Genomic DNA, 12,578 nt, shown 5'->3' with positions numbered 1-12,578 from the left:
TAGTAGTATAATTTTTCATTTAGCTGGGTTGGCATTGTGACCGATAGATCGACGATTGTTTAGATTTGACCATGGCTGGGAATCGGTTCGGTTCGGTTCTAACCGAACCGAAAAGTTGGTTAACCGACTCCCCTATTTTCTGAAAACAAAGAACCGGAACCGGAACCGAGAAGGAATCGGTTCGGTTCGGTTCGGTTAGGAACCGATTTTACACGGTTCGGTTCGGTTCTAACCGATAGGAACCGAATTGGAAAAAAAAATTAACAAGTTGTTGCCGGGATTCGATCCCTAGTCAATGTGTGAGAAAAATGGCCAGCCTACCACTTGCGCTACAATGCTCTTTGTTTTTCTTATGTTTGTAGAAATAATCATGATTATATTTCGCATTATAAATTAAAAATAATGTTTTGAATAGGGAAATAATAAAAGAATTTTTGAGGGAAAATAAATAATAGAAATTGGGGAATTTTAATTTCGGTTCCCTCGGTTCTTTCGGGTATAATCGATCGGTTATCGGTTAACCGATAACCGATCATGGCTTCAAACGGGAACCGAAACCGAACTGATAACCGAATTTATCGGTTATCGGTTAACCGACTAACCGAATTTTTCGATTCAGTTATCGGTTAACCGACTAACCGATGACTGAATTCCCAGCCCTAGATTTGACCATAGATGCCTAAGTTTTTTGGCCCCCTATGATTTTGATGTTGCAACATTGTCGGCCTTATTATATTTCAATACACATTAAAATCGTTTCGACCACATGAAGTTGTGACCATTAGAAAAGTTTACCAACTACCACGTGTAGTGTCTATTGAAATGTCATGCATATTGTACATTATTGGTCCTTTTAACTGTGCATCTGCGCTATTAAATTCCAATTCTATTTAAAGTTTTTGAATACACGTTAATAATATATATGACAATTTGTACTAATAAGTTAGTCGTCTAGTGCCTTAATTTGGTCTCATATTATGTTTTATTTGATGAGAGTTTTGAACATCAGTATCTCAAGTCATATTGTGTTTAATATATTTCATTCTATTCATATATCATTTGTAGTCATAAAACCTATGACTAAAATCGATTAAGGGATAGAGTACTAATTTCATTTTTTTTTATATTCTATATGCTTAGACCATCTGTAATGGTATATTATAATTTAAAATGGAATAGACAATTAACTCCAATAGTACTCTAAAATCAATCTCATTTTTTTATATTTAAGAAAAATATGGAGTACATATATTTAGATTGCACTAAAACAAACCTAAAACTTTTTTTAAAAAATTTTGTTAAGAAAAATAGATAGTGAATAGAGATTATTTTTTTAAGTTTGAGTTTGAGTAAAATCTTAGACATTTTATTATCAAGCAAATGTATCATTATATTCTTATCTTTATTTTCCCCCATTCTACCCTCATTTTATTCTATCATACATACAGTATTAGATTTATCTAATTTTTAAAATATTCTCTAAAAAGTGAAATATAGAACAAAAACAATAAAAGGATAAAGTATAAAAAAAAAAGATGGCAGCCAAAAGTTATGTTTTGTAAAGAAATCATTATATATCAATAGTAATACGGACGGGAGGGGAGACGGACGACGACCCTACTTATTCGCACCATGTACTTAACGGGTTCAGTTCCTAACTGAACAGTGACGATCCACAAATTTGTGTACCTATTTACCCGGATTCTTTCGGGCTGAACCACGATGCTCATTGTCGGCGCCGTGCTGCCTCCGCCGCTCGTGGGACCCAAATCCGCCGCTGAATTCAGCCTAAATTATTCGAGGCAAAGCTTCATAACCTCCGCCATCAATTTTCCCGCCTTTCTTCCTAAAGAAATCGACAGTATTACGGGCCCTTTCGCCAGAAAGCTGGCTTCTAGAATTGAGCGAGTGCCCGTCGATGTAAAGCTTTGTATTGCATTACCTTATTTTAATCTGATTTTTATTGAAGTTATGAATCCAAACATTATACACAAAATACCAAACGAAACCAAAAAATTTTAAGAGAGAAAACTAGAGAAAAAGAGAAATTTTATTGATCTAAACTCAAATGTACAACCTTACAAAGAGATGGCTCTGATCTATTTATGCTTCTCGAGCTGACCTCTAATGAGCTAAGAAAAGATATTTCATCCGGAAAGGCCAGTTGTACAACTAACTACCTAACTAACAACCGTGCCAGTTGTGTAACTAACTTCCTAACTGACTCCTATGGCTATTATTCATCCGCGCTTCATTCTTTAGCTGAAACCTGCTTCAACACCCCCTCTCAAGATGGACAATATAAGCTGTGAAAGTTCATCTTGCCAAGAATGCTTCCAAATGCAGAAGCTCCCAAAGGTTTAGTGAAGATGTCAGCCAATTGTTGATCATTGGGAATAGGCATAGGTTTGATCACACCTTCCAAGTATTTCTCCCTCACATTATGACAGTCAATCTCAATATGCTCCGTACGCTCATGAAACACTGGATTAGAACTAATATGGACTGCTGCTTGATTGTCACAAAATAAAGGAACTGCTCTTTCAACTCCAATACCAAAATCTTCCAACAAAGCTCTTGCCCATACTACTTCACAGGTTGCATGTGCCATGGCTCTGTACTCGGCCTCAACTGATGATCTTGAGACAATATGTTGCTTCTTTGCCTTCCAAGAGACCAAAGAAGAGCCAAGAAATAGACAATAACCTGTCATGGATCACCTTGTATCAGGGCAGGCAGCCCAGTCTGCATCTGAGAAGATGCTAAGTGTAGAATCATTCTTGCTTGAATAGAATAAACCATGTCCTGGAGTTCTTTTCAGGTATCTAAGTATTTTCTCAGTGGCTTCCCAGTGTTCATCACAAGGCTTTGAAACATATTGGCTGAGTTTATGGACTGCAAATGTTATATCAGGTCTAGTTATGCAAAGGTAGAGTAATCTGTCGATTTGTCTTCTGTACTTGGATGGATCCTTCATAGGATGTCCAGTGTCTTGTCTTAAGTGACTCACTGGATCCATAGGAACTAAAGATGGTTTACATCCTAGCAATCCTGCATCTCTAATTAAATCCATTGCATATTTCCTCTAAGACACTAGAATTCCTCCTTTATTTCTTGCTATCTCAAGACCAAGGAAATATTTTGGAACTCCCAAATCTTTGAATTTAAAAAACTGAGAAAGAAAGACCTCGAATGCTTCTGTCATATCTGGTCTATCAATGGCAATCATCATGTCATCAACATACATAACAACACCAAAGAAATTTGAATTATCTTTCTTGAAGAAAAATGAGTGATCTGAGGCTAATTGTTGAAGTCCAAACTTAGTAAATACTTCAGATAGTTTGAGATACCACTGTATAGAAGCTTGCTTCAAATCGTATAAAGATTTGTTTAGTTTGCACACAAGTTTTGGTCCATTAGAATTGCCCCCCTCAACAATAAGCCCAGGAAGAAGGTTCATATAAATTTCTTCTTCTAAATCACCATAAAGAAAGGCATTATTAATGTCCAAATGTGAGAGTGTCCAACCTTTGACAGCAGCAATAGCAGGCAAGAATATCACAGTAGTTAACTTAGCAACCGGGGAAAAAGTGTCAAGGAAATGAACACCCTCAAGTTGTGTAAATCCTTTAGCAACCAAACGAGCTTTGAGCCTCTCTATTGATGCATCAGCTTTAAATTTGACCTTATACACCCACTTACAATCAATGGGTATTTTCCTGGGGGTAAGGGCATAATTTTCCAAGTGTTTGTCTTTTCTCGTACAGATAACTCTTCTTGCATAGCTTGTTGCCAATCAGGTGAAGAAGATGCTTGGGAATATGATTTTGGTTCAAACACAGCAGTCATGAGAACTATGTATTTGAGGTGTTGGGGGGATAATTTGGATAGAGAGAAGAATATAGATATAGGATATGGTGTGGATGATGAGACAGAGTTGCACATATAATCAGTTAAGTGAGAGGGAGGTTTAATGACCCTTCCAGTTCTGGTGATTGGAGCAGGATTGCTGAGATTATCTGGAGATGAAGTATGTTGTGAGGCAGAAAGATTTGGTGATGCTGAATCATTTGGTGAGGTTGAATCATTTAGTGAGGCTGAATCATTTAGTGAGGCTGAATGATTATTTAGTGGGGCTGAATTATTGGGTGTGGCTGAAGTATTTTGTGCGGCAGAAGGAAATGAAAAGGGATGCAAGCGAGAAAAGGGAAATGAGTCTTCATGAAAGACTACATGTCTTGTTATTATTTCTTGCATAGAGTCAAGACTTAAGACACTATATCCTTTGTAGCCTGAGGGATATCCCAGAAAAACAATCTAGAGGCTCTTGGAGAGAACTTGTTTCTGTCTCTATGAAGAGTAGAGGCAAAACACAAACAGCCAAACACTTTCATGTGAGTGTAGGAATGAGATTTATTAAAGAGGACATGGAAGGGAGTGGTATCATTTGGTAATACAGAGGAGGGGATTCAGTTGATAATATATGATGCAGCAAGTACACTATCTCCCCAGAAAGTGATAGGTAAATGAGACTGAAAAAGGAGGCTTCTAGCCACATTGAGCAGGTGTTGGTGTTTTCTTTCCACTCTAGCATTTTGCTGTGAAGTTTCTACACAAGAATGTTGGACCAAGGTGCCAAAAGAGGTGTATAAAGATGGCAGATTGAATTCAGGCCCATTATCAGATCTTATGGTTTTAATCTTTCTGGAAAATTGTGTAGAAAAGGTGTGAAAAAACTGAGTCAGTATAGTCTTGACATCAGATTTGTGTTGCATGAGAAAAGTCCACACAAACCTAGATTTATCATCAACTATAGTAAAAAAAAATAGGCATAACCTTGTGTGGTGCATGGGAAAAAGGACCCCAAATGTCACACTGGATTAGATCAAATATATCAAAGGCTACAGAATTAAAAATGGGAAATGAAAGGTGATGTTGTTTAGCCAAGGGGCAGACTTCACAGATAGAGTCAGTAGTTTTGGAAAAAGAGAGAACATCATTCATAGATTTGAGTTTATTGAAAGACAAATAGCCAAGTCTTTTGTGTCAGATATCAATAGCAACTACAGAGTTTACACAAGGGCTCAAGTGTGAGGAACCTGGAGTAAGATCAGTGGAGGTGTCAAGAGAATAGAGGTTACCAAGTCTGCTACCCCTCCCAATCACAGTCCCCGGAGAAGCTCCCTGAATGAGGATAGAGTCATGAGTAAAAGACACATAACAAGACATAGATGAAGTGAGAGAACTGATAGAAATGAGATTGAAAGAGAAAGAGGGAACACAAAGCACAGACTGTAGGGTAATTGTAGGTGTTAAGTGTATGGTTCCCATATGAGTAACACCTGCCCTAGCACCATTTGGCAGATTCACAAAAGCATCATAAACTGGAGATGCATTAGTGAAGAAAGTAATATCACAACAAACGTGGTGAGTGGCACCAGTGTCAAGTAGCCACAGAGATGATCACAAAGAGGAAACAACAACAAAGGGTGATAATAGAGTAGTACCAGTAAAAGGACTTGGCTGAGTAGCAGGAATATGAGATGGAGATGGAGATGGTGATGAAGTTGATGTAGAGGTAGATGTGGCAGCAAGCTGTGTATGCAACAGAGAAATAAGCTGTTGGAGCAGATCAGAGGATGACAAATTAGGTGGTGCAGACAGTGGACTGGCAGCTGTTTTATCACATCCTTCAGAAACAGAGTCTTCAACATAGTGCACCACTTTAGAATTAGAGAAGTCTTTGTAGTTCGGCTTGCCTCTGCCCTTACCATATCCTTGAGGAAAATCATGTAAAGAAAAACATCTATCAACAGTGTGATTAGTGCGGCCACAATGAGAACATAATAATCTTCCTCGGCCAAAATTAGAAGAAGCTGCATTCACACTAAAAGGTTGTTCACTGGTGGAAATTGGAGAAGAGTTCATCAAACTTCCATCAATAGTACGTTGTCTCTCCTCTTGAATAACTAGAGAGAAAGCCTTAGACAGAGAAGGCAAAGGCACCGTTGATAAAATAGTGGATCGAATCTGAGAGTAAGAAGGATTCAAACCAATTAGGAATTGAATTGTGCATTCAGCTTCCTGGTGTGTATGCCACCGCATAGCACTATTGCATCTACATGTGCCACAAGTGCACCAAGCAGCAGGTTGTGAATGCTTGTACTCATCTCAAACGATTCAGAGATTAGTGAAATAAGTACTAACATCAGAAAGCCCTAGCACAAGAGCCATAAGTTGTTGCTTAAATTGATATGATCTAGCTGAATCACTTTGAGAGAAACGATCACTGAGATCGGACCAGATTTCATGAGCATTATCTAAATACATAATGCTTGAGCAAATTTATGGAGAAACAGAATTCCGCAACCACGAGACCACCATACTATTCCATCGGATCCAAGCGGAGAATAATAGATCATCATCATGTGGTCGCAGCAAGGATCCATCCACAAACTGCAGTTTGTTCTTAGCAACTAAAGCGGTAACAACAGATCTGCTCCAATTGATGTAATTGGAGCTAATGAGGACTTGAGAAACCAGCGGGAGGCTCAGATTATCGCTAGGGTGCATATAATACGGGCTGGTATGATCTTCAGCCGGAACAATTGCATCACCCCCGCGATTGCCACGATTACCACTATTATTCATCTTGAGAGATGAGGATAAAACTCAACACAAAAGAGAGGAGCGGAAACGAGACGATTACATCTTATACCATATTGAAGTTATGAATCCAAATATTATACACAAAATACCAAACGAAACCAGAGAATTTTAAGAGAGAAAACTAGAGAAAAAGAGAAATTTTATTGTTCTAACCTCAAATGTACAACCTTACAAAGAGATGGCTCTGCTCTATTTATGCTTCTCGAGCTGACCTCTAATGAGCTAAGAAAAGATATTTCATCCGGAAAAGCCAGTTGTACAACTAACTACCTAACTAACAACCGTGCCAGCTGTGTAACTAACTTCCTAACTGACTCCAACGGCTATTATTCATCCGCGCTTCATTCTTCAGCTGAAACCTGCTTCAATAATTTTCATGCTATTTGGTTCAATTTACTAGTTTTTGAAGTTGAACATTGTTTCAATTTTGTTTTCATCGCGTGCAATTGGACCTGTATACTCCATTGCATGCTCAATTTGATAAGAGTACTTCTTTTTGTTAGAATGTTTAATTTCTCTTTATTTGAAGTGGAGACTGGAGATTGCTGATGAAGAGACTCCGTGCATGCGGAGATTTCGATGTTTCACGGGAAATATTTCACTTCGTTTTTGGTGTTTGTTAGGCGAAATCTAATCTTAGAATTCCGATTTTTCAATTTTGTTGTTACTTGTCTTTTTCGTTTGTTTGGTAAATTTTAAGTGAGTTGGTGCAATTAGATTCTATTGCATAGATATCCACTCATGTATGTATAGTATGTATACATCTGCAAGTTCAAGTTGTGAGATCTATATGGATATGGGGAAATATGATATGTGAATATCTCCAAGAATATCCCCAAAATCTCTCTTATTTAGTTAGTATTGATTTACATATCTTTTCATATCTCTTGTCTTGCTTAGAATCCTTATTATAAATAGGGCTATTGTCATTCTCTTTAATCAATCAAGAAATATCATAATTTTCCTATTTTTATTGTCTTCTTTAATTTTATGCTAACCTTTTGGAGCTGATCCCTGGGAAAGCCCGTGACGTCCACTTTTATCTCCGCCGTCGACCTCTCGTCATCGCCGGATCCTTGTTAAGGGAGTGCACCCTTAACAATTGGTGCTTTCATTGTTGACCTCATGTCGGATTCTCAATCGTTTGGAGGGCGAATGGAGCCCTTGTGTTCTATGCCGGTGGTAACAGACCCGGTTCTTTCACCAGCAGTCGAGTTGCCTGATCTAGACCCAATTAAGGTCATGTTCGAGCATATGTTGGCTGGTATGGCGCGGCTGGAGTCACGCATGGATGACTACGATTGGCGTCCATCGTCGTCGCGTATTCCAAATCGGCCAGAGCCGGAGCCCCCGGATACTCGCGCGAACCACCGTCTGGTGGATGTCAACGCGTCTTACACCACTCCACTCTCGGTGATCAGCGCTGTCGCACCCCCCGTCACAGCCACCGCCCCGGTCCTAGGGTTTCAAGACTGCTTCCGTTCGAACCCTAATGGGTCGTCGGCCTCTTTTCAGAGTGGGCTCACAAATCGCATGCAACAGCCCGAGTCGCGGTCTGCGTGGCCAACTCCAGCGTGGGACCTACAAACAGGGTCGAGGCCAACTCCAGCGTGGGATGTTTGGGGCTCTCGCTTCGGCGATCAGACCAGCCAGGGGATTAGGTCAGCGTGGGACCCCCCGGGGCATCGGCACCCGGCGTCATTGCCGATCGCAGACACCGCGCGCAACCCGCCGCGGCCGGAGCCCGATCCTCCCTACAGCCGCACGACTGCGCATCAGTTGGAGGTAGCCATTCCCTACATCCCATGGTTCTCGACGGTGCCCGTCGCTACGCCGTCTCTACCGGTGACCGCTCCATTCTTCAATCTGCATGAAGGATTTCGCCCAAAGCCTAATGGGGCGTCGACCTCAATGCATTCACGCGACGCTCAACGCTTAGTCCAGCCGGAGACACATTCGGCGTGGGATCTGCCCCCCACATAGCATGGACCCGCAGGCTGGGATCTGCCCCCCTCGGCGCGTGCGCACACCTCTTGGGACCTGCCTCCCACGTCGCGCGCACCCCCGGCATGGGATACTTGGGGTAATCATTTCAGCGATCACCACGCACATGGAGGATGGTCGTCGTGGGACCCGCCAGGACTACCCTCATCGCAAGGATTCCCGACATATGAGCAGCCATCCCCAACTAGGGCTGGCAAATCGTGCGGATTGGGTTGTTATCGGGTCAACCTGATAATGACCCAACCCAATAAGGCCTAACCTGAACCCGACCTGTTAAGGAAACTGTAAATCCGAACACGAACCCGACCTACTACCTTCAAATCCGAACACGACCCTCACCCGACACGAACCCGTTATCGACACGATATAATATGGGTTGACACGACACGATAACAACCCGAACCTGATATTACACGATTAAAACCTAATATTACACGATTAAACCTTAATTTTTAACCTAATTTACACAATTAAAATTCGTTTTATACTATTTAAACCTAATTTATAAGAAATTTAAAAATTAAAGTAATATGTATTTTTTAAATAATAATAAAAATAATAATATTATTTCTTAATGGGTTACCCGTATCCGACCCGCATCCGACCCGAACCCAACCCGAAATTATCAGGTTCTTAATGGGTCAACCCGATAAGGACACGGATCCAATAAGACTTGACCCAACCCAATAATTTCGTGCGGATTCGTGTCAGATTATCGTGTCGTGTCGAAAATTGCCAGCCCTATCCCCAACGGGCTGGCCCCCACAGCCGTTATACTACCAACCGTCTCCCCACGACAACCACTATCAGCCCGACGGCTACGGACCGCCGACCACGTATGTGCGTGAACCATCCCACCAGCCGCATTCGGGGGCTCCCCAGCACCCACCCTATTCGGGTTTGGAGTCTTATGTGCAGCGGTTTCGGGTCCAAGACACTCAGGTGGGGGAAGAAAACATGGGGGAGAATATGGATTCAAATGGACAACAGGATGTCCAAGACATTGATGACGTGCAAAAGCTGAAGATAAAACAGCTTCGAGAGGCGGCTGCCAAAGGAGAACTTTCTGCTTGTGGCACTGAGAAAGAGCTTCTAGACGTGGTACGTGACAATGATATAGTGAAAGAGGAAGCCAATGGGGAGAAAATTGTCACAACTGTGAAGAAAGATTCTGTTGTTATGAACTACAGTGAGTCAAGAAGTGAACCACCAGCTCAAACAGGATCAACACCTGACGAATCGAAGGAGGAACCTCGTATTGTCAATTTTATCTCACTTATTTGCACTGTAAAGCAGCCTCTAGGTGAAGGTCTTGAACGTTGGTGTGGATTTTACCAGAGCTTCATCATACTCAGAAGGGTCTATCACACATCGATATGTCATCCATGGCAGGCATCGAGCCTCACTCGGTGAATGTTTATGGGAATAATGGAGGAAGTCGTTCAATTATTCGGTGGGCATTTTGATCCGGGGGGAGTTATTTCGCCAAAGCTGTTGTTTCAGACTCTCTTCATTGTGTCGTGGTCCCCACCTTGAGGACAAGGTGGATTTTAACCGCGGGGGAGTTGATACGTGAATATCTCCAAGAATATCCCCAAAATCTCTCTTATTTAGTTAGTATTGATTTACATATCTTTTCATATCTCTTGTCTTGCTTAGAATCCTTATTATAAATAGGGCTATTGTCATTCTCTTTAATCAATCAAGAAATATCATAATTTTCCTATTTTTATTGTCTTCTTTAATTTTCTGCAAACCTTTTGGAGCTGATCCCGGGGAAAGCCCGTGACGTCCACTTTTATCTCCGTCGTCGACCTCTCGTCATCGCCGGATCCTTGTTAAGGGAGTGCACCCTTAACAAAATATGTATGAAAAGATGTTGAATTAGTGTTGGTGTTGCATAATGCATGGCTTGTAAACTCTATCATTTCAATTAACTTGAAACCCTCACTTCTGTGTAGCTAAGTTTGTCGACAGCTCGTGTGATGAGTAGCTGCATAAAGCCGAAAGCAAAGCTTGATACAGCCCCGTTAGTTCTTCTTCACGGATTCGATAGGTTTGAGAGTGTGAAGCTTATTTGGTAATTTTCAGAACATTGCTCTGTTTTTGATTCTTCACATTTATTCTTTCAGCTCATGTTTTGAATGGAGGTACGGTCTTCCTTTACTCGAGGATGCTGGATTTGAGACGTGGGCTGTTGATGTTCTTGGATGGGGCTTCTCTGATTTGGGTAAGTTCTCTTAATTAAGATTCACTCTACTACTTAGATATGTGCATTGTATCTTGCTTAACTTTTATTTTCGTGTTGTGATTTACTAGAGAAGCTTCCCTCGTGCAGCGTGGCTTCCAAGCGTGATCACCTCTATCAGGTGTGAACTCTCCTATCCGTGACTTATGTTTACGTGAACACTCTTTTAGGTTATTATTTGCACGTTTATGAAGTAAACTTCCCTAGATTTTGGGATTAGATCTAAGCATGTGCAGTTTCAGACAATAGATATGAAGTAGTGTTGCAGAGTACCAAAATCTTGGGAGAGGTCGACAAGCACATGTTTGGGCTGATTATTGCTGCATTCTAAAACACATGTGAAGTTTAGCTTACCATTTAAGATTGATTTCTTTTGAATTATAATAACCCTTATCACTGATGCAGATTGGTCGTCCACACTGTCTCTTCCCTTGGTGGGCTGATTGATGCAACCGTTGATTTTTTTACTAGCGGAGGCTACAACGTCAGTGCTCAAATCGGGGAGGTATGTGTATAATGAAATTTGAGCCACAGTCATACTCCAGTTTCTATTCGGAACGATCTGATCTGTTTTCTGCAGGTGAAGCAGCAAACACTGATTATATGGGGAGAAAATGATCAGATTATAGACCATAAGCTTGCAGTGGTGAGTTTTCGTCTCTGCTTCTGCTGCAGGACGTTGAGAATGGAACAAGTGACACATTGTTTCTTTTCCTAAACAGAGACTGCACAGTGAAATGCCAAATGCAATGATACGGCAAATACCAGAGTGCGGCCACATCCCTCACATAGAGAAGCCTGCTGCTGTTTCCAAGTTAATAGCAGAGTTCGTTCAAGCTGATAGCAAGGTATGTATGGTTGCTTGAGGAAATGAAGACTTATAGCTTCGCCTCTTTATGGACTTGATTTCGTGCTAGTGAGTAGTGACCTGTGTTTCTTACAAGCAATGATCCTATCGTCTGGTCGTGAGTGATTCCTTTCCACAATTTGTGTTTGCAATGATTTGACTTGATTTGATTATTGATCCGAGAGTATAAAGCTTTACTATGCTATGATTTTAATCTTCGCACATTCTTTAGAAAGCATTGAGTGTTGTAACCTGCACCTGGTAAGAGGTTAAGTCTTTACTTTTAATGATTCTTGAAATCTCAAGAAGATGCTGTATGTCAGGATACTCATGAAAGAATCACCTATGTAGGTGAGAAGTGAGGCCGCTTCGTGTGTGTGAGTCACTTATGAATTCCAAAGAGGTGTTCCACGGCCGAAACGGACAAAAATGTGAGAACTAATGGAGTTGAGACAATATTGTGTTGATGCTATTGACTAGGCATACACCAATGAGGAATAGTTCAAGGCATCGCGTCCACTAGCCCGCCGGTATGTCCGATAGTGTTGACTATGGAAGGTTCAAAATCACAAGTTACCTCTCCAAATGCAGTATTGTTTCTCGAGAACTGAGCAAAAGAGTCTGCATGCATGCATACACGTCATGTGTTGGTTTGAGCTTGCAGCGCTCTAACCAATGTGGGGGATTGTGGAAAAAACATGTGAGAAATTAGAGGGTCTCAAAACCTTTCCTTTTCATAAGTCTTTTGGCTTTTCAACTTAAGGTAACCTCCAAGTGGTTTATGAGGATCCTTAATGCCAAGACTCT

General features: G+C 41.0%; 1 pseudogene; it reads left to right on the top strand.

Annotated features, from left to right (window-relative positions):
• Positions 1 to 1,722: 1,722 nt before the first annotated feature.
• Positions 1,723 to 12,291, top strand: LOC121771288 (annotated as a pseudogene).
• Positions 12,292 to 12,578: the final 287 nt, after the last annotated feature.

The sequence above is a fragment of the Salvia splendens genome, chromosome 16, assembly GCF_004379255.2.
Source record: "Salvia splendens isolate huo1 chromosome 16, SspV2, whole genome shotgun sequence".
NCBI classification, from domain to species: Eukaryota; Viridiplantae; Streptophyta; class Magnoliopsida; order Lamiales; family Lamiaceae; genus Salvia; species Salvia splendens.
Note: the sequence above shows the minus strand (reverse complement) of the source record. Positions and strands in the feature narration are given on the sequence as shown.